The following is a 6,013-nucleotide window of genomic DNA, read 5'->3' on the forward strand; positions in this document are numbered from 1 at the left end:
AGGAAACAATTGAGGAGTCACTATGAAGGGGCGAGAGGCTCTGTTTTCACCATGGCAACACAAAAAAGTCCTCTGCACACTCTGAGTTCTTTCTTCTTTAATCACCTGGTGGGGGCGGAGGGAATGCCACAGGGCACGATTATTGTCACAGAGCTGGCCAGAGGCCAGTGCTAAGAGCAGTCCACATCTGATATCTTCTTTGCTCACCAAAACCTGAGGGCAACAGAAAAGGAGTTGACGGATGGGTTTGGGGACCCACTGACAGACGAGGGCAGAGAAGAACTCAGAGCCCTGCCTCTGACTCCCATTGCAGTGCTCTCCCCCAGCAACATCATAGTCAAAGTTTCGGACACGGGTGGGGAGGGTTCAAGCCTGGGGGTCAGGCTTGGCCTAGTTAAGGGAGGGAAGCCGCCTGCTCCTCTGCCCCTTGGAGGAGGCTGGGCGAGCCCCTTGGAGGAGATAGACGCGGCCCTTTCAAGCTGCCTCGAGCTCTGATGGAGGACGCTCCCTCCGTCGACCTGGCATCCTCCCAGTGGGCACTCTCGTGCGCAGCTCCTCCAGGACACTGTGAAGATGCCTCAGTGTGAGCAGGAGTCTCTGGTCTTGAACTTGCATCTCTGCCTAGGAGAGAGATCAGTGTGAGGGGCTGGGCATCCCCAGAAAGCTTATTCCCATCATTGTCATTGAGACCAAACTCCACAGCCTCTCAGGCCAGGTCCACCGAGCCTCAGTTTCTTCTATCCGCAGAGTGGAAAGCAAATTACTGTACCTTGGGACGCTGGGTCGTTCAGCAGGCTGGGCTTCGGACTCTTGATTTGGACTCGGATCATGATCTCAGGGTCATGGGATTAGGGCTCCTGCATCGGCCTGCGCTCAGCACGGAGTCTGTCTTGAGATTCTCTCTCTCTGTCCTCCCCTCTGCCCCCTTATACTCATGCCCGGCCTCTCTCTCAAATAAATAAATAAATCTTTAAAATATGAGAGGCTCAACTACCAAGCTCTGGGATCATCTTCATCTTCATCATCATCACAAACATCTATTCTTATGTCCACCCCACTGTATTAATCCTCATTGCAACAAACAAATCACTTTATGGTATTAAGGTGAAAGTGACTTCATATTAAAAACAAAAGTGGAGTGCACTGTAGGGCAGGCAGGAGCCCTTTGGAACAGTGACCTCAACATAAAGGTCCAGGGAACCCTTGGATCCCAAGAAACTGTTTCAGGGGTTCAGAAAAGTCAAAAACAACTTTCTGGCTACAATACTAAGGTATTATCTGGCATTTTCATCCTCTTCGAACCTATAAGTGGAGTTTTCCAGAAGCTTAATGATGCAATGATATGGTATCTGATGCATACAGAAGCAGAAAGGCGAATCCAGCAGTTTCCTATCGAAGGAGTTTTTACTTTTTTTTTTTTTTTTAAAGATTTTATTTATTTATTAGCAGAGATAGACACAGCCAGCGAGAGAGGAACACAAGCAGGGGAGTGGGAGAGGGGAAGAAGCAGGCTCATAGCAGAAGAGCCTGATGTGGGGCTCGAACCCAGAACGCGGGATCACGCCCTGAGCCGAAGGCAGGTAACAACCAGCTGTGCCCGCTGGAGTGCCCCAACTATTGTTCTTTTAAAATGCATTAAGTCAGCACTAAAAATTTCTCCTTCTGTCCACACTGGTCGATATAACTCACATAATAAGCGTTAAAACTTTCCTTTTCTGACTTGGGATTTCTCATGATACAAAAATTGAGAAGCTACAAAAAGGGCATGAGGAGGAAGCTTCCCCACCTCATCCCACCACCTCGGAACTCGGTCTGTTTCCCCAGAGCGCGCTGGGAACAGTGTCCTGTCTCTGTCTGTCTCTCCAAGAGATAATTATTAACATTATTTCTCCACTAGAATTAGCCTTTATTTTATGACAAACTAATTACTTCACAGGTGATTTGAAGATAAAGCCCATTTCCGGCACCCCGGCAGTAGTCGAACTTCCAAGAGTGGATGGAAGGAGGGAAAACCACTACCTGAGAACACTGGGGCTCCCAGGCTGCAGTGCAATGGTAGTGGGGCCATGCCCTTCCCAAATTCTTGGGAAAACATTAAGTCTGTGTTTTCTAATTTTTAGGGTTTTCCTCCCACTCATTTTTATCATTCGACTCCTTGGCACCAGCTCTGGGCCCATGTTCATGAGAATGCAGGAGGCACCCAGCGGGAAGCAGGGGTAAAGGAGGTGATGAGACTCCATGCCCTTGAGCTGAGGGCTGAGAACCCTGAGGCAAACTGGCTTCCCAGAAGGTGAGAGAGTCCCATCTCACAGGGCGCGAGAGGTCCTGTGGCTTTGTGAGAGACGGGTTCATGGGCTCAGCTAGGTCAAGTTCTGGCAGCGGACAGCTCTTTCCTGCCTCTGAATGAGTGTCCCTTCGTCATCGGAGCTGGTTTGCCTTGTCACGAGACGGCTGCAGTTCTCTCCCCTCTTTAGATCTGGATCCAAACTTTGGGGACTCCATGATCCCCATCACATAAGGGCCATGAAAGGAGAGGAGAACACTGCGACTTTTTATCCAGTCGGTGTTACCGCCATTTGTTCCTTCTCCTGCATGAAATCAGGATCCACGCGGGTGATCCTTCCTGATGGTCAAATGGAGCCTCTAGGCTGGAGCTTAGGTGCCTCTACCGAGTCATGTAAAATTCCATGAGCGAGGGTAAAACAGGCTCGCTCATGGGAAATTTACAAGTCTGGCATCCGTGAGTGGAGACTCAAGGCTCCCATCTTTTGGCATCACGTGCAGGGAGGTGTTGGGCCTGGGAGGCTGTGCCCCCAGGATGGGCTTCCCGGTCCTGCCTTGTTTTCCCCTTTTTTATGCGGTGAGAGAGAGACTCCTTTTCAGGTGGATATTGGCCCTGCTGGCTCAGGCTCAGCATGAGGAGCCTAGTGTTTAGGAGGAGCACGGGTAGGTCCCTGCACCTCAGCCTCTGGGTCCCTGTGGACTATGAGGAAGCTACTCCTCCTGCTGCTGGGTCCCCTGGTTCCAGGAGAAGCCCTACTCGGGTCAGCCCCTACCCACAAGGGTGAGGACAGGATTGGGGTCCCAGCTGGTCTAGTACCTGGCAACCCAGACTCTCCCGACTGAGAAGCTGGCTTACTGGGATCCAAACCTTGGGTGCCTTCTGAAGTTCCCTAACACTCTCTCTCTCTCTTGGCTGGTGTCCCCATGCACTTTGGGCATCCCTCTATTTTTGGACTTGGAGAGAAAACAGCACAAAGAGAGGCAGAGGCCTTAGCCTGAGGAGTCTACAAGGCACCAAGTAATATAATCCATAAATTCCAGGGGAGTTAATGCCTATGGGGTGGACTTTAACCATAGAGGTATATGGAGGCGAGCTGGCAGGCAGGGCTTCCTCTTCTTCCTTCTCTCCCCCAGGGTGCAGCTCCCCTTCCACCTGCAGTTACACAGACCAGGAAAACCAGCTGCCGAGAGAGCGCTCAGGCTTCTCTGAGGCCTCTTATATTGAACGGTAGCCTGCTTGGTGACATTCCCGCACGGCGTCTCACATCGCCCCTTGCTGCCATCCTGCTTTCTTCCTCTCATCGCTCTGGGCTGCACCTCCCAAACAAATCGTTAGTAACCCAATCCTTGTGTGGGCTTCTGCTTTCTAGGCGTTGGCTAGGACAGTGGCTGTGCTCCATGTCCACCACTGGGCAATGGTGTGATGGCCCAAGCAGACGCCACTTAGATACACCCTGTCTCCTTCCCAAGCTCGTACCCCATTACCCTGCATTGCTTGGTACTGTTTCCTCCCCACTGGATGGTAAGAAACTGAGGCTCGCAGTGTACAAGCCAACTGGCAGGGGCCATTCAGTAGTAGAGCCGGGCACGCTCCCAAGGACTCTCGGCGTACCGCTAACCAGTCCGGCAGCCCGCACCCAGAGCCACCTCCGATGTAGGCCCGACTCTTCATATCCCAGCACCCGAGACGGCGACTGTGTAGTTGTATCAGGGGAGTCTGCAGGACCTGCACCCTACCTGCAGCCCTCTGCCTGGCAGGGGGGCTTGACGAGGGGAGCCTCAGGAAGCTGGGAAGATCGGCGAGTGGAGTCGTCAGGGTAAAAGAAACACAAAACTCAGTCTCTTTCAGCCACTCCAGGGTCTGCCCGAGACTTGGGGGCTCTTCTGTTTCATCTCAGAGGTCCTTGGAGGAAACGTTGACACTGACCTGCTGATGGGCCCGGGGACCTTGATTTGTATAGTCTCCACCAACGTGCTTCAGGCGGGAGCAGGGTCTGGCCAAGTCACTCAGGATGGAGTTAATGAGAGCAGGATCGTGGCTTACGTTGGGAAAATGGGAGTTCTTTTTTTTTTTTCTTTTAAAGGGCTTCAGTGCTCTGAACTGAATAAGGAGGAGGGAGGGAGAACGCTGGAGTACGGGCACCTCAGTGCCCAGTGGTTCCAGAGTCCAATGTCTGGATACCCACAGGATCACAGTGATTATAAAGTCACATAGATAATTATCACTATATTATTAATTATAAATCAATAACTAAGAGAATAGTGTCCTTCCTCTGAAGGCTTAGTTTTCTCAAGTCCTTTACATATATAGGACGGCATTTGGGGCAGACACCGCATCTGTGTCCCTAACTCTCCTCCCTCCTTCCTCACCTCTCCGTGGAGTCACTTTCCAGGCCTCTAGCTTCTGGGGTGTCCTTGTGACCCATTTCTAGAAAAGGAGATCAAAGCAGAAATTTGCTGTTAGGCGCTAGGGAAACGCACCTTCCTGATAAAAGGGAAAAGGTCATTGAAGCTCCCCTAAACTCCAACCCCTTCTCCTTCCTTCAGCCAATGTGGTTGTGATCCTGGAGCTACAGTCGCTACTCTGCAGCCCTAAGACAATGGACCGAAAAACTGCAGACACATTAGAAACCACTGAGTCACGAAGTCCACCAACAGCATCTGCCTGTCATGTGAGAAATAAAACCTCATTTTCCAGCGGGCAAACACAGGCCGACGACACACCGTATTCACACACACACTCTGGAAGTGGGTAATTCTTTGCTGTCTCTCGATTCCAAAACTTATTAAGTATCTACCATGTGCCAAGTCCTGCTCTAGGCATGGGGACTCGGCCCCAAATCAGAGAGACACTGGAGTGGAGCCGGAAACAAACAATAATCAAAATGATATTATGATGGAAATACACATAAGATCTATTCTCACGTAGGGTTTAAAATAATTTATTCTATCCACATGAACTAGGAGCCCCAAGCTAAGAATTAACACGGTAAATCCCAGATGAAGAGCTTCGAGGGAACCAGCAAAACCAACTGACCCATTTTGGAGGGACGGCCTCAATCCAGGCTGCACGAGGCGTCCAGAACAAAGCTCCCCTACAGAGAATTCAGAATTCAAAATTACAAGGGAACCCTCCAATAAGCGAGAGTCAGCAGACACCATCCACAGCAGGGTTAGACTCCCTCTTTCCCGACACTTCAGATGAAGATAACAACAAGGTGTTTCGGAAGAATGTAAAATTCATACAAGAAGGAATAAAATACATAAGAAAAGACAAACTCAAAAAGGCGGATTCAAAAAAGAACAAGTAGAATGTATAGAAGTAAAAATGAAAGCAAATGTTTATAAATTAAAGAAAAAAAAAAAGAGGTACCTTTAGAGTAGTCTGGGAAGACAGAGCTCGGCCGTGGGCACGGACCCAGGGAGGCAGACTGGTGCCGGTGGAGAAAGTGCTGCGCAGAATTCTCCCCCTAGCAGACCCTCAGTGGAGTGAGGAGGCACACCCTGAATGATCGGGGGTGTTCCACCGGCTTGGGAGGCGGCCGGGACTCCTGGCCAGCTTTTGACCCACCAGGCAGAAAGCGGTCCCTATAGGAAGCCAGGACACCTGGGATCTAACCCCAGCTCTCCCAAACTTTCTGTGTGAGCTTGGGCCCTCATCCTTTCCGTCTTAGGTAGAATGAGGCTCTCAAAATAGTTACCAACCGAGTTATAAGAAATGTCCATTTCT

Source organism: Ursus maritimus, unplaced genomic scaffold (genome assembly GCF_017311325.1).
Source record: "Ursus maritimus isolate PB19 unplaced genomic scaffold, ASM1731132v1 scaffold_22, whole genome shotgun sequence".
Classification (NCBI taxonomy): domain Eukaryota; kingdom Metazoa; phylum Chordata; class Mammalia; order Carnivora; family Ursidae; genus Ursus; species Ursus maritimus.